Source organism: Dermacentor andersoni, chromosome 6 (genome assembly GCF_023375885.2).
Source record: "Dermacentor andersoni chromosome 6, qqDerAnde1_hic_scaffold, whole genome shotgun sequence".
Taxonomy (NCBI): Eukaryota; Metazoa; Arthropoda; class Arachnida; order Ixodida; family Ixodidae; genus Dermacentor; species Dermacentor andersoni.
Genome location: NC_092819.1, coordinates 123,600,461 through 123,627,568, shown reverse-complemented (window position 1 = coordinate 123,627,568; position 27,108 = coordinate 123,600,461). Strand labels below are relative to the sequence as shown.

At 44.0% G+C, this 27,108-nt stretch overlaps 1 long non-coding RNA gene across 1 annotated transcript; it reads right to left on the bottom strand.

Annotated features, from left to right (window-relative positions):
• Positions 1-12,973: 12,973 nt before the first annotated feature.
• On the bottom strand, positions 12,974-24,416 carry LOC140219003 (uncharacterized). Its single transcript, XR_011895271.1, has 3 exons — positions 23,986-24,416; positions 22,748-22,853; positions 12,974-16,777 (listed from the first exon to the last, which is right to left on the bottom strand). It is a non-coding gene; the product is annotated as an uncharacterized lncRNA (long non-coding RNA).
• Between the last annotated feature and the right edge of the window lie 2,692 nt (positions 24,417-27,108).

Sequence of the window (27,108 nt, the reverse complement as noted above, 5' to 3'; positions counted from 1 at the left end):
GACGTCGCATGACAGACAGGTGAAGTGGAGGTGGTCCAATATATGTTTGGCCAATCGCGCTGGGCTGAGTGCAGAATTGAAATAGTAAAGTTTGGAATAGCTTTACGTTATAGCGCCCAAGGTCTGATAAGCTAGTTGACGAACGTGAGTGGGACAGTTATGTAAATTTCGACGTAAATATCCTGAAAATTTTGAAGCTTTCGCGCATGTGGTGGTAATATGGTGAGACCAGGAGAGGCAGGGTGTGAAATGAATACCAAGGTACTTATGATGATGCCTGCGACAGTTGGTAATTGTTAATGGTGTAGCAGTAGTTGGAAATGTTTTTCTTGTGTGTGAAGGAGATTATTTTGCATTTTTCTGTATTCAGCGACATGAACCATTTTTTACGCCAGTTGTTAATGCGGTAAAGGTCATTTTGCAGCGTTAGGGGGTCGTCGGCGCAGGTTATTGGACGATATATGATGCAATCATCAGCGAAGATTCGCATGCAGGAAGAAATGTTTTCTGGTAAATCGTTTATGTAGATTACAAACAATAGGGGGCCGAGGAAGCACCCCTGTGGTATGGCCGAAGTTAAGTGAGAAAGGGAGAAATGGAAATTGTTCATTACCGTAAACTGCTGGCGGAGTGAACGGAAGTTATGGAGCCAAGATAAGGTTAGCGAGTCTAATCGAAGGGTGGACAATTTAGAAATCAGACGACAATGGGCGACACGGTCAAAGGCTTTTGAGAAATCAAGAAAAATACAGTCAGTCTGGAGGTTATTGTTCATGTTGCAATGTAGTTCTGTACCTAATTCTGGTAACTGGGTTTCGCAAGAGAAACCTTTCCTGGATCCGTGTTGGTTGTTAAAAAATAAATCGTTAGATTCTAAGTGTCCGTAAACATGAGAAGCGATTATGTGTTCAAGAAGTCTGCAGCAGATGTAAGTTAAGGAAATTGGACGGTAGCTTTCGGGAGTACGTTTATCACCGGCTTTAAACACAGGCAGTATTTTACCAATTTTCCAATCGGAGGGAAGTTGACCTGTCGCTAAATTTGTTGAGTTAATATTGTGAACGCCGGCTGAAGTGGATAACATAAGGTTATTAATTAGAAGTATTATGCCTTCGGCAGTTCTTTAGATCGGTTCCATATTAGGAAGTCAAGATCGGGTACGTACGGAACGTCAAAATGGTTTTCCCGAGTGAAAACAGATGAAAAGAATGTGTTAAATGCCGAGGTGCAATGAATGTCTGAAAGTGGAACATGATCGTCGTCTAGCAAATATATCTATTGTCGATCGTGTTCGGGGGATACAAGTTTCCAAAACTTTTTACAGTTAGATTTCAGAAGGGAAGGTAAATCACTAGAAAAATATTTTTGTTTATCAGATTTAACTGTGGAACAGTAAGTTATCATAACATCTTTGTATGCCATCTACGCGGAAGGCATACGCGGAAGGCATGTCGTTTTGATGTGCGGTATAAACGTTTCTTTTTGTTTCTAAGCTGCCGGAGGGATATTGTAATCCAGGGGTTTGATTTATCGTTTCTGACTGTTATTAGCGGGACGTACTGATTTGCTAGCGCACAAGATTTGTTTCGGCAAAGCACCCAGTTATCATCGATGGGACGACTGTCGAAGGATGGTAGGAATGTGTCAGCGTAGAAGGTTTCGAGTTCGGCGCTAATTTTGCTGCAGTTGGCTTTACTGTAACCGCGAATTTTTTTGCTGTCAGTGCCGGAGAATGGTGGAGGAATGTTAAGGGAAACTTGAAGGAATTTGTGATCACTAAAACCATCCATGCGTAGTACGGTACATATGGTTTCAGGAGCCATCGCAAGGATTAGGTCGAGGATGCTTGAACCGCGTGTGGCTTGCTTCACTATTTGAAATAAGTTAAAATCTAAGGTTAGGTAGATAAATTCTGTGGATATGCGGCAGTGGGAAGACAGCTGGTTCCAGTCTATTGTAGAAAAATTAGAGTCGCCGAAAATGTAAATGACATTGGTGCGACATAATTTGATAGCCTCAGTGATGCTACTGCGCAGTTCGTTCAAAATGAATGGCTACACTCAGGAGGTCGGTAACAATTGTCGATCAGCAGAGTGGAAGCCTTGGTTATGCAGGCTACCCAGATAATTTCTATGTTATAGTGTGCATTTATTACATATGATTGTAGATTTTTTTTATTGCAAGAAGGACACCTCCGCTACGCCTATTTGTACGATCATTTCAGCATATGTGAAAATAGGTGAGTCTAGTATAGATGATGTGACGGTATAGCCAGGTTTCGGTAAGGGCAAGTATGTCGCAGTCGCTGTCGTGAAGGAAAGAACAGACCAAATCCCGTTTCGGCAGTAGGCTGCGGATATTACAAGATGATATCGATAATAAGGAAAACGCTTGATGTGACTCAGCTTTATTCCAATCTTGCATGCACGTGTTAAAATTTAGCTATCTGCTAGCTAGAACAATTGAGTCAGTGTTGATATTATAAATGTAGGTGTTTTTGTTAACATACAGACGGTTGACTGATACTTTGAAAGGCTTGTTTTAGGCTTTGGCAAAGCCCACCAATTTTCGCCTTGCTTGTCGTATCATTGGAGAAAAATCTTCCCTGATGCAAAATGTCATCCCTTTTAATTTTCCTGCCGAAGACCAAATCTGCTGCTTGTCTTTAAAGAAGGTTAGTTTTGCGATAGTCGGTCTGTTTTTTCCTTCGGTGAACTTGCCGAGCCTGTGAACACGCTCGAATTGGGAACTAGTGGTCGTTATTTCTAATCGTTCAGAGCAAAAGCTTATCATTTTTTCTTCGGCTATAGCCCGTTCTTCTTCCTCATTATCTTTAATTCCAAAAAAGAGAAGATTTGATCGTCACTGCCTGTTTTCAGCATCGTCGCAATGGGACGTGATTTCTGCCAACTGATCTGAAACCTTGAGCAGACCGTCCTCCGTAGGACCTTCCGTGTTACGCTGCAATGCAATCGTTGCCTCCAAGGCAGCGACTTTAGAGTTAAGTAACTTGATCTCATTTTTAGCCGTTTCTTGCTCGTCACTTACTTGTTTCAGGTGAGAAAACAATGTTGTATGATCAGCTACTAGTTTATCAATGCTTTTTAATGCTGAAGCAAAGGCATCAGCTTCCACTTTACTCAGGGCGCCCGGGTTCGATTCAACATCGCCCGACAGCATAAGCAATATGTTTAGGACGTCTGAACACAGGTTGTACGGAATACACAACAATCGCCTCAATTCATCGTAAAGTTCTGGTGGGCACGACACCGCAATAAGACAGCAATGACCGCACTTGGTGCTGGAAGCACCCCTCATATAGCAAACCTCTAACATCAGAAGACGTAAGACACCCATCCCAGATGCCGCGCCGTCCCCAAAGCAGGCGGATGAAGGCTGGCGATTATATGCACAACCGCTGGAGCCTCGTGTCGATGTCGCAGTTCCGTGTTGCCAGATTTATGCGCGGATTACATCCAAGTTTGACCTCAGAAGGGTTGCAGTAGGCCAAGCAAGAGGCAGGCGGTCAGGGTCGGTCAGCTGGCAGGATTCGGGGACCCAGGAGCAAACGGCCCAGGTGACCGCAGCCTGTAACAGCAGAGGACTTAAGTCACCCACCCGAGATTCGGCACCGTACCCCATGAATTAATAATTATTAATAAGCATTATTGAATAATAAGCAAGCAGTTTTATGTTTGGTGGGGATTTTTAACTTTATATCCCAAAAAATATAATTTACGCAAGGCCTAAGAAGAGATAGTATCAATTTGTAAATTCTATGATAAATTGTTAGTAATTGTGACAACCAAATACTTATATTTTGTTTCTTCCTGCAAAGGCAACGAACTTAACATGAACTTCTTGTCGTTCTCAGACAATCATGTTACCTGTACACCACTTATATAAACAGCTCCCTTAACTCATCAGAACAGATACTGAAAGTCACCTTAGTGTTTCCGTGAACTTCGTGGGATAAAATCAATGGTCGACAGTAAAAAATGGATCAGAAACTGTTTTGTTGACTGACTTGTGTTTACCAGCACATATTGAAGCATGCAGTACGAAAGAATTGCTCATTTTTGAGAGATCTGCCTCTCTCATGGTGCGAAAGACATGACTGTCGATCAATACGTTTCTTTAATTTGGGAATAATTTGTCCCGAAAATGTCCATTTCATTTTTTTGTAGTGCCAGCAATTTTCTGAACAGTGCCTTGTTATGCTGAATGGGGTGGTCATTTGCGAACACCCAGCTCTTGTCTGCAACACTTATATCAGTTAGCCCAAGCTTTGCCTTCTTGCATTGGCCACAAATTCTTACTTTTCTGTCCGCGATCATAGTCGGACTATAAGATACTTCTCGTTGTCTGGCCGGGTATGAACTCGGTCTGCAGCATCGAGATAAGTGGGCACTAAAGGACAACCGCTCGCGTTGCTTGCATCATTGTCGTACGATCTTCTTCATAGCTGCATAGAATACCCTTGATCTCAATGTTGTCGATTCTAAAGTACTGCTTGCGCTGTGTCACTTTACTCGTTAGCGTGTTGTTCTGTGACTACAGAGTTCTGCTATCGGCGACCGATCCTGTGTTCTTGCTACGTAACATCAAAATCAACACTAGACAACAAACTGTCCATTTGGTCCTTCACGTCAATGAAATCAAGCCCTGTAGCCTGTATTACCAACGTGCATTTTCTCAAAGTGTTATCAGATTAGATATCGTAATGTTAAAAGTACAGTATTAATTAAATCAATTCTGTTATAAATGTCCGCATTCGTCGGCATGATGCACACGTAAGACTAGGACACAACGAATAAACTAAAACCAAGATTTTCAAACAACACTGGATGGAAGTCATTGCGGCAAGTGAAACAGGAGCTTTATAGTGGTAAAAAAACAGCTAACCTGCAACTACAGGAGGCGTCAACGAGAGAACGTCACTGCTGCCGTGAACACTGTCACAAAGTGATTCCGCTTCTGCGACGGTTCTCTCTTGAATCCTCCTTTCGGGAAATTAGCTCAAGCGCAGTAGGCGCAGAAATGCATCCGAATACGGCTGCCGGGGCCGTAATTTGAACCCGAATGAATGAGTTACAGGCCTGATGTAAGGTCGGACGAAAATTTGAAAGATCTGACTGAAACCTTTTTACAAAACATGCACCTTATAAAAGGCGTGATCAATTATTGCGGATAAGTGAACTTTATGAGCAACAATTTCCAAAGGGGTTGCTGGGTCGTACCAGCAAGTAATTCCGCTTTTTTCTCAGTTTATGTTCCACCCTTAGAAGATCAGTGATTTGTTCTAATAAACCATCAATTCCAAATTAAATCTGTTGCCTTTATTGAAGAATGACTCACCATTTCCTTACCTGTGTCCCACCTGCCTTAGATGTATAGTACTATTATTCACGGCAAGCTTATTTACATTTATTTTATTTCTAAAGCCTGAGGCGTCAAGCAGGCTAACACCGCCCTAATTATTAGGGCGGTGTAATTTATCCAGAGGTAAATTATTACCTCTGGGTGGACACAGCGACATGCTATCAAAATCTGCTGAGTGGTTTCTGCGCTATTTTCACACGCTGACATGACTATAAACACGGGAAGGCATCATGTCATTCTCCGTTCCCTGAGATTCTGATCCGACGTGGAATAGTATTTGTAGCGAGTTCCTCACCACCAGTTGATCACTGGGAATGTCACAGATGGGACTGTATAGGTTGAAAACATTTTGGCCTATTCTCATACAATTAACCTAAAGGTCCGCTTTAACCAATTTGCACTTGGATTTACTGCTATTCTAAAGATATTGCAACTAAGTATACCGCAAGAGTGTACTGATTCAGCGTGCGACGACTATAGGTGATTTTCTCTAGGGCGCATGCTGTTGTCATTTTTCGACGTAAGTGTGTTTGCAAGAGACCAAGTATTTATTTTTACTTATTTATTTGCGCATACTGCAGCCCTATTGGGCTATTGGAGAAGTGGGTATGAAAAGCAGAACGATGACAAATAATAAAGGCAATATGAACAATACAGTCGCAATGAAAATAACTACCTAATAAATGTTCCCTAAAAATGAGTCAAAGGCAGAGAAATATTACCAGGCAAGAAATTCCAATATTCAGTAACCTGGGGAAAGAAACTGTTTAAAAGTGTATGGGCAAAATAAGGCGCGATGTTTAGGTGATGGTGACTTCTAGTATTGGGTGGTTTAGCAGGAGAGATAATTATCTCATGAAATCAGGCAAGAGGAGCTAAGAGAAACTTTAGTGATTCCCTGCATTGGCTGTCTGAGAGCGGTTGCAATCCTAGGGATGGAAGCGCTGCGCAAGGTGGAAAATCTCTATCGAACCTGCGGCATATGACGCGAATCGCTTTCATCTGGATGGCCTCGATTTGATTAATGTCGCATTGCTTGTGCGCATTCCAGGCAGGAGAAGCATATTCTAATAAAGGCCGGATTAGAGATTTATGCATCAGTAGTTCAGTATCCCTTGGGGCCGTGGTCAATGTGTGGCGTAGATAGCGTAACTTTTTCAGTGCCTTTGAGGTGATTACATCTACGTGTTTGGACCAAGACATACGGGGTGTGAAAAAAATACCAAAGTACTTTATATGCACTAACGCTCGGAATGGGTTATTACCAATTATGTAAGAAAAAGAAATGGGAGGCGTGGTTTTAAGAGTGAAAGTCAGAACGACGGTTTTACGGATGTTAATTGTCATTTGCCAGGTAGCGAACCAAGAGCTAAAATTAGAAAGTGATTTTTGAAGCTGTAAAAGGTAACAAAGGCAGGAGATGTTACAAAAGTGAACTTGAGGTTATGTGACGAGACAAATCATATATAAATATCAAGAACGGCAACGGACCCCCCCAACATGGAACCTTGTGGTTACTCTCGAGGGTACGTCTGCTACCCTGGAATTAGCTCGGTTAAAGGACACAAACTGAGATCGGTGGGAAAGAAAACTTGAAAGCGAGCTGAGAAGCGTCGATTATTAATGATGGCATCAAGTTTATACATCAATTTCCTATAAATCACGTTATCGAATGCCTTTGAAAAGCCAATAAAGATTGCGTCAGTTTGGTTGCCCGCATCGAGGTTAATACAAATGTCATGTGCATTTTCACTTAGCTGTGTTAATGTGCTGAATCCTCGTCTGAAGCCGTGTCGGACATTAGTTAGTCATTTATGTGGCTCAAAGTATTCCATAAGGTGTTTGCAAGTAATGTGCTCAAAAATTTTACACGAATGAGAGGTTAAAGAAATCGGTCTATAATTAGATATAATGCGTTTGTCACTGGTCTTGAATAAAGGAAGAACTTGAGCCATTTTCCATGATGAGGGATCTGTAGAGGATGCCAGGAACTTGCGAAATATGACAGTAATGTAACGACAGGTCCATAATTGGTACCATACCAAAAACAAGTTGACAATGCCGTCTGGCCCAGTAGAATTTGCGTGGGTTAATTTTTAGTAGGCACTGCAGCTGCACACGGAAAAAGAAATCCGCAGCCGAGTTAATTTTTACTCAAAGCTCCTCTTCGGCTTTAATGCAACCTAGCATGGCTGCATAATTTTTTAAGCGCCTCTTACACCTTAACCTAGTAACAAGCCGTGTTAGGTGTAATATATCTTGCGTCATCCACGGAATTTTCATATTTTTCTTCCTTGTTTTGAATGGACTGATACACTGAATACGTTTTTAATCAAGCATTCGAAATAACTAACCACTGCGTTAACATCACAAGTAGAACTTTGTGCAACAAATTCTTCAAAGCCACGTTATAGTGCCTGTTATTAAAACATCATCAGCGCGATTAAAGTCAGGAAATGAAGAGAAAACAAAATTCTGTTTAGTAATCGAGAAATTTAATGAAACAAGAACGGCCTGGTTGTCAGAAACTCTCTCGATGTCGTCACATCTGTAGCACTTTGCAACAATGCTAGAACTAATGAAAACCAAATCGAGGAGAGTGCCGCATCGTGTAGGTTCTTCGGTAATCTGGACAAGGTTGAATAAAAGGGAAAAGGCAACTAGTTCTCTATTTATGGAAGTCTCTTTCGTAAGTGTTGAACAAGGCCAATGAATGCCGGGGGCATTAAAATCATCCACACCCGTATTAAGTAGCTGCTCGTTAATATAGTTTCTGAGAGTTTCAACATGATCTGCAGAGGAACTTGGTGGACGGTAGACGACGCCTATCACGACATGTGCTTTGTATAGATAATGTTTACACCAGACGGTTTCCACGTCGCCTGGTGGTGAGAATCTTGAAAACTTGAGGTCCGACCGAGAAAGCAACGCAACGCCGCCGTCTTTAAAGTGACGCCGGTCTGCGCGAATCGAAACGTAGCCAGGAGGAGTGAACTCTGAGTCTAATATATCATAATGCAGCAAAGTCCCTGCGATACGAACCGCATGAGGAGGGTGTGCAGAAATTAAAGACGAAAACCCTCCAAACTTGTTAGTTATGCTCCTGGCATTGAGGTTTAAAATTGAAAGGTTACAATTGGAATTCCAAGGAAGTCAGCCAGAAGAAGTGGAACATGATGGCTCGGAAGGTTTAGCAGTAAGGGATGAATCAGGCGGTGGTGATCGAGATGTTCTGTTAAAGAAATATTTCGGTTCTTTGATAAGGGCACTGGAAGCACTATCCCAATTGTTGCGCACTTACTCGATAAAAGCATAATCATACCAATCATAGTGTAGCTTGACTACACAGTCTTTGGTTCGAAAAAGTGCTGAGGCACCCCAAATTTATTTTCCGGATTGCACAAACGCTAGCTGAAAAATCTTTAGTGATGTAATATTGCGACCCGTTAAGCTTCGAGACGTGTTTCCTTACCATAGATTTTTCCCGATAATCCAGCAACTTAATAATACCTGGACCCGGATGCTCTCTGCGCTTTCCGCCGATCTTGTGGCAATGCTCAATGTTTGGGGACGTAATTTGCAGCGTACCAGAAAATAGTTCTGCGACCCTATCTAGCTAAATGCTCTCATTTTCATCAGCTGTTTCATCCAAGCCGTGTATAATAATGTTGTTGCGACGGGATTGGTTATCGAAGATTGTCATTCTTGGCAACTAACTCAGCCACAGTTCCAGTTAGTCTTTCAATCTCGGAGCGGAGGAGATGGGGGAAACATTAGAATTAGCGTTCTGTCCTGTTGTAGGCGATTCAAGTACTGCTACACAGGTTTCTAGCGCATGAAAATGCGAGTTCACGGAGGCTTGGAATGACTTAATTTTCGCACGGTCCTCAGCCATCTGTTTTTCTCGTTCAAGAATCTCAGTAAGCGTGGCGACAGTATCAGCATTTTCTGCCGAACCTGCCGCAATAGCCGAATGTTGAGGGGCCACTGTGTAGCGCGTGGAGCGTTCAAAAGGGCTGCTACTGGAATCATTCCCTTTGATGAATTACCGAGGTTTTTGAAGGGTCGATTTGGGGGGACCAGGATTGAGCTCCACGTCTCCACTCAACAAAAGGCAACTGATACAGTATAAGGCATTCAAACATAAATCAGCCGTGTCTTGTGGGCAAAGAAACAGCAGCAATGATCGATTCTCGGATTTCAAGCAGCCAGAATTTTCGAAATAACATACCTCCACAATGAAGAAACAACGCTTTAACATAGAGTCGGTGCCACTGTCACTTTGCCCACTGATCAGCGAAGCCTCGAGCGCCGCTTTTAAACCCGTGAATGGTGACGTCGACGTGCTCCAGGTACCGTTGTGCGCGCAAAAGTACCAGAGTTCTATGAAATACGCAGGCAGGCCGTTAATTTGCCGAGCATGCTGGAACTATTTAGAGATCTGAGATAACCGCAGCAATGTTGCCTGGTTTTTCACCTGATGTCGACACCGTCTTGGGAAATTTTTGTCTTGCGAAACAAATGTCTTGTTCTTTACTAACGATTTGTTGCAGGGCCTTGATTGTGGCCTCACGAGAGACTGCCTTTTTCTAGATCTTGCTAAGACTGTTGATTCCATCTCACATGAATTACTTTGTTTATAAAATGGGCCAGCTTAACCTCGATCCCAACGTCATAAACTAGAATAAAAGCTTTCGTTGCGGTCGCTGTGTTTACAGACTTCTGTGGCCTCCGGCGTGCCACAAGGCTCTGTTCTGGGGCCACTGCTGTTTTGAATCTGTGTTAACGACCTCCGTACTTCAATTCAGTCTACCAAGAAACCGTTTGGTGACAACTCTGCTGGTTATGGAATTATTTGTATGTCTTCTGAGAATGCCATGCTGCAAAAGGATCTTGACAACATTTCTTCTTGGCGCTCGCATTGGCTAATTAAGCTCAGCGTAACAGAGCGCAAAAGCACGCGTATCACGCGTCATTCAAATGATCCTAACTCAGTGGCACACGTTCTCAATGCTACGCCCCTGATAAGGGTCACTTCATATAAATACCTTGGTACTAACTTAACAGACAGCCTTTAGTGGAATTTACATGTAGAATTCACATATAACAAGGCTAATCGCATGCTGGAGTTCTTACGACGCAGTTTCTCAACTGCCACTGTCCCGGTAATGTTATCCCTACATAATGCACTAATACTATCTAAGCTTGAATACAGTATGCATGCATGTTCTATATGGGACCTTTGGCATGCTTCGCTCACGAACATTCTTGAGTCCATCTAGAACCGGGCCGCCCGTTTCACTTTGTCCTATTTTCTCGTCATGCTAGGGCCTCCTTCATGAAAGCGACCCTTGCGGCAAAAGAATTCTCGCCTATGGCTTTTAATAAAATTTATTACACTATTCCCTATCTTGAGGACCAACTTCTTATATTTCGTCACGCGTTGATCATCAATCCAAGGTGAGAGTGCCGATGCACCCCTTGAGTGCTGACCTCAACTCCTTCGTTCCGCAGAATGGAACCACCTCCATGTATCCATCGTTTCTATCACCGACAGTGCGAACTTTAAGCAAGTGTGCCACAACCATATCATGTCATCCCACTACTCTCTGTAATGTCCTGTGACCCTTGAGGGTGCTGCGAATAAACAAATAAATAAATATACATACAACGCCAAATGTGCTAAAATTGGGTTCATATTGCTTATGCTGCCATCGCGTTCTGTCAAAGTGAAACAGCGCTGAAATTTTGTTAAAACTGCAAAAGCACTAAATTTCTTAAAAGCACTAGCGTCTTTAGTTCAATGATACTATCAAAAATCTCTCAACAATCACTGAACGCATCCATGCTTCCAAAAGAATGTAAAATTGAGAACTCCTGTAACGGAAATTCACCTCTTTATGACCGACGTCTTTCTCTTATACATATGTATTTGTTGCAAAGTATTACATCTTATGATTCACAAATATTGATAACATTTTATAGTCCAACTCTTATTTCAGTAGGCACTGCATATTTTTCGAAAGACCTGTGAAACTTAACTTTCCTTTTTCATTGATCAATTGCATCAAGCTGGCTTGGAACAGCATGATGCCGGTACTATAACCGTACGCGAACATCCTACTACAATATTTCCTGTCAAGAAGAACACTACTAACGCCGCATATCGTTTTCACGCGAAAGCCATAATATGGCGGAAACCTCAAACAAGGGCGTATCCACCCTTGAGCCTATCCTACGCCATAAACTCTGAGCTGCGATGACTCCGCAACACTTTACAATATGGTATGAACATGCGCAACACACGAGAGCTGGCACCTATAAAAAACCCCACCGCACCGCGATGGGAGGCAGCCCTGTCCAGCTCCGACGCGACGGAATAGCTCAAACTGGTCAACCGACCGAGAAGGGCAGCTAAGACCGCTGGGCTCGTGTACTGAGCGGATCACCCACTACTGAGCGGAGGAGCTACCTACGCTCGCTACGCTTGCGTGCTGTTCTGTACAATGCTTATTCTCTCTTTCTCAGTTCCATAAATTCCTAAATGGATGATCCTGCGCAGACTGTGTTTCGTTGAGTTTAGTAAAGCATTTCAGAAGGTACGCCACAAATTAGTGTCTTTAAAGTAAGCTTGCTAAATATACACCCTAGACTTTTGAAAAGGGTTGAATATTTCCTTACCAATCTCTTCCAATTCGTTACCGCTAGCAATCACGAATCTCGACTCAATGAAGTTCAATCAAGTGCATCACAAGGACCTGCTGTTCGATCCCTACTGTTTCTGATTTACATTAACGATCATATTTCTACAATATCATCTAACATACAATTGCTCGCAGACGATCACGTTATCTTTCAGAAAATTGGTCTTTCTCGAGATACTACAACACTCAAATCTGATTTGAATACTGCACACTAAACAAAAATAACGCGAAACGGGAGTAAACCGCTCGTCCTGTATCGCATTCCCGTTTCTGGGTTTTTTTTACTACGTACCAGTCGAGGTAAAAATTTACTACCATGCTGACCAAGTTTTTTGTATGTAGAAACGAGAGTAATTTTTTAATCTGTGGGAAGGTTTTTAGGGACGATAGTGCGACTATATTTTTACTCCCATCACGAAGTTCTAGCGGCTATTCCTGAGAGTTATTTTTCAAGCCCATTCGCGAGTTTCTTGGGTCTGATGCGAGAGTATTTTTTTACCTCCTTCATTAACTTTTCTCAGCTTTATCTGATAGTAATTTTTCAAGCCCATTCTGGAGTTTTTTGGAGGTGATGTGGGATTACTTTTTTACATCATTCATCCAGTTTTCTAGGCTATTCCTGGGAGTTATTTTCAGGCCTATTCTCGAGTTTGTTGGTACTGATGTCGGGGTATTTTCTTACCTCGTTATCAAGGTTTCGTAGCTCTACCTGAGAGAAATTTTCAAGCCCATTCTGTGGTTTCTTGGAGCTGATCTCGGAGTATTTTTTTACCTCGTTCATCAGGTTTTCTCGGTTCTTTCCGAGAGTAATTCTTCAAGCGCGTTCTGGAGTTTCTTGGGCCTGATGTGGAAGTAGTTCGAAGACAATTGAAAGATTGCAAGGATGATTTCATGGATCCCAAGCATGAGTGATTGTTTATTAGTTGTGACATGTTTCTCATAAAAAAGTCAGGCATGAGTTAATCATCACAAAACTATGGCCTTACAAAATGCTGTGATAAGCATAATAAATATTTGTACTAATACACAGACTGGGGGCTGGTAACTGCCCATTAGATCTCTCATAGCAAAATAAAATACATCACAACACATTCAATGTGCAATCCCACTAAAGTACAGTGAAAACAAGCAACATACAATATAAAATCTAACTGATAAATATACAGTCAGTACTTGAGACGTTCACATTAAACCCACTGAATATGCAGGTCATTCCTTCAAACAGGCAGTTGTCCAGAACATGGGTGTGCTGTGCATCCAATGGATTAGTATGAACATAACTATGCAACATAAAAATATTGCACTTAAGGCCAAATGGCATCTGCTGCTAACGGCCATTACTGCGCCAGACAAAATGAAACAACCATGTGGTAAATACAGCAAGCATTCGTACTATCACATTAGTGCCGGCCACTGCCCATCATATCTCTCACTGCAAAAGGAAAACTATCAACCCATTCACGATGTAGTGAAACTAAAGCACAGCAAAAACAAAATGACACACAATACAAAATCTAACTCACAAATACACAGGCAGTACTAGAGATGTTCACATTAGACACACTGAATATGCAGATCATTCCTTCAAACAGGCAGTTGTCCAGAACATGGGTCTGCAGTGCATTCAATGGATGATTATGGACAAAACTATGCAACATAAAAATATTGCACTTAACGCCAAATGACATCTGCTGCTAACGGCCACTACTGCCTCAGACGAAATGAAACAACCATGTGGTAAATACAGCAAGCATTCGTACTATCACATTAGTGCCGGCAACTGCCCACCACATCTGTCACGGCAAAATAAAAACTATCACAACACATTCAAGATGTAGTGAAGCTAACTAAGTCAGTAGTAGAGATGTTCACATTAGACCCACTGAATATGCAGATAATTTCTTCAAACAGGCAGTTGTCCACAACATGCGCGTGCAGTGCATTCAATGGATCATGAACAATACTATGCAACATAAAAACATTGCACTTAAGGGCAGCTAGCATCTGCTGCTAATGACCATTACTGCCCCAGCGAAACATTAGTGTCGGCAACTGCCCACCATATCTTTCATTGCAAAAGAAAAACTATCACAACACATTCAAGATGTAGTGAAACTAAAGTACAGTGAAAATAAACAAGTGACACAATATACAAAATCTAACTCTTAAGTATTGCAACAAGCAAATGAGAGGGTACTAGAGATTATCATTAGACCCATCGATAGCATGCTGACCTTCAAACAGCTAGTTGCCCAAGACATGGGTGCACAGTGCAATGAATGAATAGTTAGGAAGAAAACTGCAACAACCATAAGCAACATGTTCTATAAACTTTCAAACTTTCTAAAAAATGACCTCACTCAGATAAGGAAAGTGGTTATTGCTAATACACACGACAAAACATATATGTGAAAACAGCCATTAACTGATACTAAAGCCCCTCCATACACGTTTCCGCCGACCAGGTTAAGTACCGCCAACCTACCCTCTTCCTCCACGTTCCTCTGCCACTCGCCCCCTTAGCTTCCGGCGTCAAGCGGAACTTCCGTAGCTGCAGCTTCCTGTTCCGAGTGGAAGTAACGCTATGTTTTTCTTAACGTTGTTTACTTTCGAGTCGATGGAGAGGCTTTAATTGCACCAGCTGCGGTTTAAACTGTGAATGCGATTCCATCCAAATACCACCGCCTATTGTAACCAGCGATCTGATCGTGTTCGCGTCAACCTGCGACGGGTTGTGCCACGAGACAACGTACAGTGGAATGTAGTGCCTGGACGCTTGGAGACCACTGCCATTTTTCGTGCATTTAGAAAACAGCGACCGCGAATTACTACTTCAGCGGAATACAACAGCTTGTCGCCTTTGCATTCTTCTCATGGTGACTACCACAGCTCTGCTAAGCACGCGTGGGCATCTCACCATCGGCAGTCAAAGCGGAAATTCCCGCAGCATAACTCCAGGAAGCGGTAACGCCGGAACCGGAAACTTTGAAACTGGAAATGCTGGAACCGGATTTGATGTCAGGGGAAAAGGCGGCGCACAACAAAGGTTGTCGCTACTTAAGAAAGCGGCAGTGGCGCGTGGATGGAGGGGCTTTAACTGATACCACTCCCCCTTGTGCTCAAAGAAAACGTATGCAGCCCTTTTTCCACACAAGAGGAACATGTTATACAACTGTATTGCAGTACTTATGGGTACAAGCCAGATGTCAATTTCGTTGCCTAAATATTGTAGTGCTTCTTAGATAGAATAAAAGGTAATTAAGTGTGTTGCCCTTGTCTTTTTCTAGGCATGCAGTTGTGATGGATGCCATATGCTTGTGTGACAAATTGAACATAGTGCTATAGGTACGACTACAAGGATGTATATTCGTAGCTGCCCTCAAACCCCTTCATGTTGCCAGTCAGCATCTATGGTGTATCTTTGTATTGCTCATCTAACACTGTCTACACACAGAAGGCATGTCTGAATACCAAACCACCTTATTCTCCAGTTACTTTAAAGTGAATGCGCTGTGACAAAGTGTAATGTAAGAAGTCCATGATAAAGAAAAAAAAAAATAAACAGCTAATTCAACTCCCCCCTGAATTACCAATTTCTGGGCCATTAAGTTTTGCATAATACACTTGTGGTGATTAACACAGAGCCATGTTGGCCTAACCCTAGTGGCACAGGACATCCTTCAAATTATCAGTTGGTACAGAATCACTGAGCATGCTGCTGGTGCTCTTACCCCCGCTGAGAATACCTGTCGCAAACTAACACACATTTTGTTGCTAAAGGTCCATTACAGAGATACCAAAGAGAAACAATAAATCATTTTAGACTGATAAAACAATCTTTCAGAACTGTATTCATGAACATTGTGGCAATAAGCGGATTAATAGATGAGAAAATGAAGATTTAACTTTCAAGTTTTATGCAGTGCCCGCACATCAGTGTGGAGTCATACTTCAACTAAGTATATTCTTTGACACCTTTACAACAGAATTCATCAATATTGGCCAGTAGAACATTAGCTAGACCCGAACAGACACCGTCAAATTCCATATCACAGCGAGCTGGTGCAGGAATTATAAGGTGGTGGTGGCGACACAAGTTTTCGTTTTTGCAAGTTATCTGGCTTATCAAGCCAATTCTCATGGAGGGAGTTGTTTTTTCGGTGTTGTAGAAAAATGATTTAATAACGCTCAAATAAATTTTCCCTTTCGTGTCCCTTTAAAGCAAGCACTGTGCTACATGGCTTGGGCAAGCTGCCAGCCACAGAACCCACGAGTGCTTTTGTTAGGCAAAATAATTTTTACAGAAACTTTCTTGAGGATATGCATCTGAAAATTTTTTTGCCTAGCAATAGTTCTTGTAAATATTGACTAAATCCAATGCTTTCACCTGCAGCTTTGTGTAGCTCAAATCCAGAAAGCAGTGCTCAATAAATGTCAAAACCCTGTGGGCCTTTTCGAGTAGATAACGTGGAAGACCCAGAACGAAGCGAAAAGGCAGGCCAGGCCTGCCAGCAGTGACGATGTCACAAACAATCGCTGCGCATCCATGTGTAGCGCCTCCCTTCAACCTCTTCTTTTGTAAAAGGAGCCTTAAGGAGGCCCCCCGCGAACTGAAAGCCTGAGTTGTTAGCATCCAGACGCAGCCTCTTCAGCAGGCACTTTTCAACATATACACCGTCGCCGATGTCTACCTGTGAAACAATAGAACAAGCACAGATTAATTTTCTACACTTTTGATCAAGGAAAGGTTAGGAAATAGGGTAAGGTGTGCAAAAACGGAAGTAGCTGCTTCTTGTTGATATGGTTTAAAGAACAAAGTACCCTTAAGTATACCATACGTGCGTTGTGCTGAGCTGTGTACTTTCACCTAAGACTAGAAAGTATTGGGAACTTCAATGCGAAAGAAAGACATTCATCTGCCTAGCTCTTAGCGAATGCGTTCCACCCCTTGGCACAGAATGAGATCTGGTGCTGTTCTAGCGATTAGCAGACATTGAAAGCTTCAAGCCTGATTTAGTATTAGGCCAAGGGTCAAGCTGTGCTCGATTATAGTCGGATACAACTTTAGAAAAACAGAGGCGTTTACTCCTCCGAGGCGGATGCACACGAGCATCCACTAATGGTTGCGCACTCTGGACTGATGTCATGCGCCGGACGGCCGGTGGCCCGCCGTCGGAGAAGATGGCCGCCCGGGCTTCGAACTAGGCCAAGTCGCGTCAGCTGTGCGCGTCAATGCCTCGTCACAGTGAATTCCCAAACAGTTTGTCATTGTCTATCATGCCGGAAATATTACTGCGAGCTTACGATGCGGCATCTGTGCTGCGTGCGTGTATTCTAAGCCGTGATCCGGCGAAGAAACATTGCAGCGAGCATTGCTGATGCTGCGCTATGCTTTGCCTGAAAACAGGATGTCTCGGTGACTGCTGCATACACACATCCTGCCTGTTTGTTCCATGTTTTTTATTTCGCTCCCGAGTGAAGTTAGGACAAGAAAAGTTTGCCAAAGTCTGGTGCCTGCTGTCAGCTGCGGGTGAGTTCGTGTACCGTGTCGCTGCATTTTCCGTCGGACGGGGTAAAGTGATGGAGCAAAACCATTCTGAGGAGAAATTAGAAAAGCGTGCGTGCGTGAAACAAACCTACGAGCGTCTCAACAGAAAATATTTGCAAAAGAAGCCTCCAATGCAAAGATTTGTCACCGTCAACTTAGCATGAATGATTGTTGTCAACAGTGAGATAGCCGAGCGTCTAACAGCGGTGTTCGAGCGTTGTGTATAGCACCGTCGATTGATTTCTTTCCACCAGTGCTCACCGCACACGCAAGCTGTAGAATGCGTGCTGTGGCACAGTCACGCATAAGTTGTGTTGCCAGCGTTCCTGCTTCCATGCGTGTTTGCACTTACTCATATTTGTCCTTTTATTTTATATTAGCATTTGTTTTTGCTAGTTTTCTTTCAGCAAAGTCTTTACACATTTTCATTAGCCAATCTCATTCAAAGCACTAACTCCTGTACACTGCACAACTGGCCTCTTCCATCTCATTAAAACCTTTCTCGCTGGTCTACCTCGTCTTCTCAATCTGCCTACTCGTTGCGTTTTCTGTCCTTGTTTCTTGTGCTGTTGCTGCAATGTGACTAACCAACTTGCTCAAAACAAATTTTGATCGCCTATCAAAACAGAAAGGTTTAGAGATACATTTTCTTAAAAGCGTCATGTGGGTTGCACAGTAACTTTGCCTCTTACCTCTGTTCATGTTTATGCGTCAGTGCATGTGGCAGCTAGCCAGAAGTGCACATGAAAGGCTGCATATTGTGAAACACCTTGCTATGCTGTTGAATTTTTCATGCATGCAGTCTTAGTAAACAAACGGTTTCACTGCCTATCACATATGATGGTGAAAATTTTCAGCACGAATAACAATGTGCAGTGGGGTGTGATTTCTGTCTGACGCTTTCGCCGTTGCAAAGACATGATTCAGTGAATGGAGCCCAGCAAAGCAGTGCACTAAGAGCTTTTGCAACTTTCACCCTTTATTACTTCACAAATGACATTGTCTGAACCTGGCCGTTGATCGACATGCCGATGGCTTGTGAATTAAATAATTGCCTCAATAAAACACATTCAACTTCACTCAGCATTTTTTAGCACAATGCTAGCAGAGCTATTCAGGGTGAATAATTGTGCTTACATTGGTGTTACTTGCCCGGTCAGATAAACAAATACAACAATGGCTGCGGTATGACTGTGATTTGACATGCAGACTGCTAATGGTGCCTTTTGAGCGTGCCCTTGACTACTGCTATTAATAGCTACCCGCCTGGGTATATTGGGCCTAACTAAGCTAATGATGTTTGATAATTGTTCTCTTATTCGCATTACTTGCCTGGGCCAGGTAACCAAAATAAACAATGCCACCACATGAATGTGTGTTTGCATGCAAGCTGCCAACAGTGGCTGTCATTCTCCATTGATTGCTGCCATTTCACCAACAGTGGCGACGGATTGACTGCGCGTTGACGTGCAGACTGCTAATGGTGCCTTTCAAGCGTGCCCTCGACTACTGCTATTAATAGCTACCCGACTGAGTATATTGGGCCTAACTAAGCTAATGATGTTTGATAATTGTTGTCATATTCGCATTACTTGCCTAGGCCAGGTAAGCAAAATAAACAATGCCACCACATGAATGTGTGTTTGCATGCAAGCTGCCAACAGTGGCTGTCATTCTCGCATTGATTGCTGCCGTTTCACCAACAGTGGTGACGGCTTGACTGGGCTTTGACGTGCAGACTGCTAAAGGTGCCTTTGAAGCGTGCCCTGATGACTGTTATTTCATCACAGGGCCCGTCATGCTCATAGGTGGCTGCCCAATAGAGTATTGGGCCTTCTGACATTGGCATTATTCATCTCAACGGGCTGGAAAAAACAGTAGGGGCAGCACAACTGCACGCAAAGCACAATGTGCTTTGGCGTGCAGGCTGCTAAGAGTGGCTGTCAATTTCATTCACGTTGACTACTGCTTTTTCGTGTGAAGCTGGACAGTGGATGCCCGAATGAGCATTTCGGACTCCACATAGTTATTCAGGATTAATAACTGCATTTGCATTCAGATTTTCCGGCATTTCAGCACGTTTCCATGCCAACGCTTATATTGAGCATGATCTGTGCAGGACGTTGCTTTTTCAGAATTGGGCTTCCATTAAAAGGAATATATCATCAAATGAACTGCTTATTTATTTGAGAGGCCACGGGAGAATGCTTGGCTGCTGTGCTTGACACACAGTACACTGCTTCAGTGATGGGAGATCCATTGTTGCGTTTGCCGAGGTATGTGTGGCTGGCAGGAGGTCTGGACCTCGCTTCACGCAGAGTCAGAGACGAGGAGAGTTTTCTCTGCGAATAATTCTTTACACAATGTTTAGATGTTGTCGTCGTTATCAGGACAGAGACCAACAGAGCAGCTGCAAGCTGCTTAAATAACACCCCTCAGTCCAAAAATCCCCCAGACAGTCCCCAAGGACGAAACAAGGTCGAGAGAGAGAGGGTCCGGGCAGCCTCCTGTGTCCTAATGCCGCTCTCGGTGGCCGGCGCTTCCTTGAACCGCGCTGCGGCGTCGGGACGATTTGGCGGTCGGTCAGAATGGTGCGCCGGTCAAGTTTTATGGCCCGCATAGGACAAAGGGAACCAACTGCAAGGCACTGGGTCGAAACACAGCCCTCCTTTGGAAACTGTCCCCAACACAGCGGGAGTCGTTTGTGGTGCGGGCGCCGCCGGACAAACGAGGGGGAGGGGGGGTTGCATTGCTGCCGGGACGGGGAGGGGCCGAAAAGCAGTCCGTGATCCGGTGGCTGCTTCCGTCGTGGACGCCGTGCAGCCGCGAGGAAACCCGAGCCGTGCACGTAGTCGTGTCCGAAGCAGGCAGGCACCATGCAGGGATGAATGCTGCCTCCACGGTCGACAAACCATAGCACTGGCCTTCCGTCAGGCAAATCCCAGGGCACAAACATAACACCACATACGCTTCGAGAATTCGTTAGTGATCTTCTCGATCGTCGGTATCTCGTTGTGGTGAAAGAAATCGTGCACACGACCTCAGCGCACATGTGTCCTACTTCGTGCTGCTGCTTCTTTTCTCCACATTTTGTGAGCGTTTTCACGAGGGTGTCGACAGTTTGCCACCCGAAATATGCGAAGCTTTGACCTCCCTCCTCACCTTTAACCCGGTGCTTTCGCTGACACTGAGCATCTTGGGTTTGTAATGGTTGCGATAAATGCATTGTTTTATATAAGTACTTGTTCAGTAGCAACTGATTCATTTGAAGCTCGGAACAGGAGTAGTAAATTTGCCGTGTACATGTAAACAAGCACAAATGCCATGCAGAGTTGCTCTTTCTACTTTTGCCACTTGCAATGAAGCTAAAGAGCAGACGACGGGCAGCGTTGTGGAAGGCACGGGGTTATTTTTCTGTCGCGATCTGGCATGTGCTGTAGCACATGAGAGCTCTACTAATCCAGTCACCAAAGTCTTTATTTATACCGAGAATTGCGCGTTTCCGAAGCACGATTTTTTGAGCGGGATTATTTTAGTCGCGGAGGCAATCGGACGTCGCGCTTCAGTCATCTGGGCGGGGCCTCCCCTTTTTTCTAAAGTTGTATCCGACTATAGTGACGCACAAGTGCTCGAGAACTATTGAACAAGACGCAATTGTTTTCGATTTACTGACTGCACTTGGGTGTAAAGCTTTTGTCTGAGAAATGAATAAACCACATACACAAGCAGCATTTTCATAGTTAGCACAGTCTTTAATAGGTACTGATACCTTCAATTTAGAAAGCCCTGTATATTGGGCCTCATCAAACTAATTTCATAAAAGGTTTGGCAAGGTAGAAGCATAGAATTTTAGAGTCATTAGTAGACAGGTGAAATGAGTTATTTATTGCAATTATTACTCAAATTTAAAATTTAGACCACTCGTCCAGTTTGTACATGCCACATAAGCATGTAGATATCAAAAATGGGGATTAGAGAAAACCTTCCCTTGGAGGTTCATTATTGGAAGCAGTCATGCCCTCGAGGAGAAATAACTTCTTTTTCTGTAGGCAGAAATGAGGCTCGGGTATTTTATTGACACATATATATGCCCATGCATATATGTTATCTCTGCTGTAAACCTTTTTTTCATGTATATGCAAGGTGTGTGTGTAACATCTCATTGTGCACAAAATCAAATCCATAAGAACCCGACAAGAAGCTAAACAAACAAGAGAGCAATCCCAGTGACAAGCCATGCTAAACCAACGAGGTACCCATCCCAGTAACAACCCGTATCAAAAATTTTACTGACATGAATTCTGACCTTTGAAACATAACATGTGTATATGAATACTATCTACATTAGGGCAATGGGCAACTTTAAACAATGGCTACGCCAACATCAGAACTACGTGGATGAGAAAAGAGTGGCATCAAATGATTTGGCAGAGCATGCAGCAATGACTAAACACAATAGTGACTGGATAGTGTCTAGCATAATCGGCCAGGAAAGAAATTGGAAGCCATGCCTGTACCCGGATTCCCTGGAGATGCAATCAACAGGACACACGTTTATCTGAAACCAAGGAGCCCACGCCCATCTTATGCTAAAACTTACTTAATTAAATATGCACTTCCACTTTTTTTAGCCTTATTGTGAACAAGGCTTCCATATGGAAGCCAAAATGTATTGCTTTTAATGTTGTATTTGGTTGGTCTATGTCTTTCTTTGTCATGTTTCATACCGACCACACAGGCTTCTATGAAACTCTTGATGATACAACTTTTGTGCGAAAGCATTGCTTAAGGCACTTTTGCCTAAACCATGTCTTTAGGCGGTACAACGCATTTTTCGAGACACGAAACCTCAATTCATGGTTCTTAAAAAGGCATTTTGGCTAGATTAATATGGTCTACATGGAGTATATAAGGCATAATTACTCAAGCGTCCAATTATATTTAACTCAGAGGAGGCTACTTTAGGTAAGTTCATTAAACTGAGGGCACTCCACCAAAACATAAAATTCGTGATCAGCCACTAGAAATCCTGAAAATGGCAATACAGTAAAATGATTGCATATTACACAAATGTGTCCTACAACTCGAAAGGCAGCGCCAGTTTTGTACGCACCTTTGAGAAAGCACACAGATCACGTGCTTTATTGTCGTGCTGTCCAGCTTCCAGCAGTGCAGCAGGTTCCTGCTTGATGTAGGGATGCCTCCAGAATCCGCATAGCCTTCAAAAGTAAGAAATGTTTAATTTATTGTGTTGTGAACCTGGGAATTTGTGATTTACCAGTGTCATGTGGAATTGCAAAGAGAGCCTCACACAGCCAGCTGCATGAATTTGCGTCTGGTTGCACAAATGTCTCTTTGTTATATCTAAGGAGGTTACACTGATATTTTGTAACAAGCGAAGTTTCAGGAAGGAACGAAATCAGCAACAACAGGCTACCAGGACAATCAAAAACAAAACTCAAATATGCAGTAAAACGTGGCGCATTGGATTAAACAAAAATATTAAGCACATGAAAAGCATTCTGAAAGCTAGATCGCGATTTTGTAGCGATGCTATTCCTTTTCGTTATTCGTTAGTGGTTTGACCGTCGCCCCGGCCCGTGCTACGTACTGGAACAGCCGGCCGTTTGCGGTGGGCGACAAGAGTGGTATAGAATCGAGGGGCAAGTATCGCTACAAAATCGCAGTCCTTACTTTATTACGCACTGCCGTATAACCTACGATTGCAAGAGCTGGCATCCCGTTCGTAAGAATTGGTTGGTCTATGTCTTTCTTAAAGACCAGTGTCTGAAATGTCTCGATTAAAAATAAACTTCGTTACTGTAATATCGGCCTATGTCGGGTCTGCAACATAGAAGACAAATACGCGAAGACACTCAAGAACATAAACAATACACAGGTTCTCGCGACGTGGTAATCCAAACCAAACTGTATACATAGAAAAATCTTCGTACAAGCTTCTATCTGCTTAAGCGTCAAACATAGGAATCGTGTGCCAACGCGCGAAGCCCATGATACATCGACGGATACATTACACATGTACTGTACTTGCGGGAATGCATATATAACGAATAACTTCTTGCCAGAAAACTACCGAACGAACAGCAACTTTCAGTGTTTTCATAATTGTGTGCCCATTCAGGCATAGCAATCAAGGCGGGTAGCATATATTTTACAGCAGAATGCAAGTACGCTGTAACATCAGAGGAAGCCTTCGTGAAATTGTTTTCTAAATGTGCACAGCAAGACGGCCAACCTACGATCAGAAAGCGCGTTGCTCTAGCTAGTTACACAACGTTCATTACGTAAATCATAAGTTCAAGAATGCGCGCAAGGGCCAAACTTGCTTACCTTTCAAAAAGACTTGGCCAACGCTCCTTCGTCTCAAAGGTACCGAGGCACCGACGTTTTTCTGGCGCAAGCACTGTAGAACTTCCGATGAACTCCAGCTCCACAAAAGCACAACCTTCAACAGTCTTCCATACACTACGATTCGAAGCTCCAGTACCAGACTTTTCACGAGAGCGCGGGCAGGCAGCTCGGCAGAACAAAGGCAGCTCGGACGGGCGCTGTAGTAAGACACTCACTGTCGACACTGGTAGATCGCACGAAACACACGGCGAACTAACGGCGTTACACAAGTCCGGAGGGTTTGCGATGGTTACTGCACACGACAAGGAGCAGATTTTGTCTAGGCACTTCTAAAATATAACTCAAATACCGCCTTACTGCAAGGTGCATTCACTACAACTAACGTGGTATGTCGACCAAACAAATACTGCAGTGGCGCCACTCTACGGTTTTTAGAAAAATGTATCGTAAATTAGAAAATTACGTGTTTTTTCCTAACAACAATCGGTAGGGACACTTTAACAAATTTCTTGGGTCCAAAAGTGTTAACTTTGTATAAATATGCACTTTTTTATACGAAGTTTAAGAAAATGTACTGTATATATTAAAAAAAAAAATGAAGCGGATGTCGCCTTCAAGATTCGCAACCGCTTCAGTGGCATGCAGTTTACAAAAGCACGGCCTTCGAAATCGGACTTTGTCGCTCAAACGAAGCCGCAGCTGGGAGGAGGGCAGGCATTTAGGCCCCAATTGTTGGGTTTACAGTGCCTAGGTAGGCTTCCTTATTTATAAAGAATATACAGGGACTTACGCCGAACCATGAGCGAGCTTTAAGCAGGGGACACACGGTACGATTTGGCGTCCGATCCAACGTGCGTGTATCCGAACGGTCGAGCGGCGCGTAAGCTCCGCCCAGATCCAGCCCCCCCCCCCCCCCCCCCCCCCGCTTGAGTACATATTCACGTCGAGAAACGCAATATAAACAACTCTGCACAACACTGCTTCGCTTTACGTGAACACTGTCAATAAAATTATGCCCCTGCAAATGAGAGAACACTTCACGACGGCGCGTTGTCCACTGACGGCTCCGGTGACAGCCAGCGATACGGCCGGCAGGCATAGCTAGGCGGACGCTGCGGCCGACGGCGCTTGATTCAGCCCGAGCTCGATCAAGAGGGCTTATTTTTGCCAAAACAATTAACGCTGTGCACTTAGGTAGCCCGTAATTAAATACAATTGGTTTACTCGACGCAGTCGTTGCGAAGGGCAAACGTGCAAGCGAAGCGAGCAGCCTCGCTCAGACGGTCGGTGTGTGCTGTTTGCCCACGGAAAGGCCCTCGCGTCGCGGCTCCCGATTTCGACGGTAGCTTAGTGCTAGTGTACTAGGCGCTGTTTTGCATAATAAGCACACGTTCGAGATAACTTTATTGAACTGGTAACTATTTCGTGTCGGCAACAAACTGCAGCAGGCACGGAAAAAAAAAGACGGCGAGAAACCGGCCTGCCAGCGCCGCCTCCGTGGAGGGAACGTCAGAGAACGTCAGCTGCGGCCAAACGACGGTGCGGTCAGTGCGGTTGTCGGACACATCAGACGATGAAAATTTGCCCGGTTTGTCGCACGCCGGACGTCCGATCCGGCGGTTCGGCACGGCAAAACACCTCGATTCCGGCTGCCGTTCAGGCGCGTCGGACGCCGGATCGGACACCGAATCGGGCCGTGTGTCTCCCGCTTTAGCTGGCGAACACGAGCCCATCAGCGCGCCGTCCGTGCAGCTCCGTCTGCTTGCAATAGTGGATGGCCTACGGGCTTCTTTGACGCCTACTGAGCACAAATTCATGATCACCGCTCGTATACACGCTTCCTACAGCACTAGCTGTCGTGTTTACGAGATTATATGCCCTCATCTTGAATTGGTGAGACCGCTCGACATGATCGCATCTATTTCTAGTGTGTGAGGCTTTCCATTGACTGTCACTACAACTTACCAACGTTTTGTTTATTTTGTGCTACAGTGGGTCGTGACGATTCCGTTCACAGCTTCAAAGTGGACAAGAGACAGTCGTTTTCTAGCTCGTAGAAGCATGAAAAAGTGGGCTTGTGCTTGGCAATGAACTTTGACCGACACGCTTGCTTCCGGCCGGAGCAGCAGACGCGACAACTCGCCGTTTGTAGGCTGCCGGCCGATGGCGGTATCCCTCGCGAACGGCAAGATATTTACCTGCCGTAGAGAGGATCGGTCCAGGAACGATTCTTGAGGCGATTTTTGTCGCTGAATGCGAGCATGGCCACGCCGGTTCGCCGTGCAGAGCGGAATCGGAACATTATTTTTCGATGAGTTCGCACTGACGCAATGCAGTCGATTGGCTCGTCGGTCGTGCAACGGGCGGCGCGCCGGCAGGAAGCCGCGTCCACTTGAGGCACCTCTTACGCGACGTACATACGTTCCAAGTTTCCAACGTTCTGCCGTTCCGCTGGTGGATGCACCGCCACGGCATCGATCTTTGCTATTTCTGCCGCGGCCGTGCCTGTCGCCGAGCATAGGCTTAACTGGATTGGGCGGAGCTTGCAATGATCGAGACCTTGGGGAGTAAAGTGGTAGTATTTAATCACGTGATCTTCAGGTTGGTTCCAGATCACGTGGTTTTAAACTCTCAATAGATGGTTTTTGGTCACGTGATCTAAAACTCCGTACGTCGTAAAGCCGGCTCATGACATCCTTTTACTACGTTTCTCAGAGATGGTAGTAAAACGATGTAATGTAACGCATTTTACTGCCTCATGCCAGAGTAATTTTCTGGTGCAAGGTAGTCTTCAAAGCTCATGAGCCGCAAAAACCCCAATGTCGGCTAACTTTTGTTTACAGTGTGTAGTTGATTGGAGCGGGAAGTGCCCAGTGGAAATAAATATTAACACGAGATACGAGCTAAGAAATTCTCTTATCTCGGACTACCCTTGATTCTTGCACTTACCATCTAAACAATGTCCATGCAGATTTCGTCAGGCCAGATAAATATCCGGGTGTCCACGTCACAACCACATTGACTTGGACAATTCATGCAAGGTAAAATGTAAACAATATTACTCGCATGCTAGGGTAATTATGGCGCAGTTTCTCTAAGACA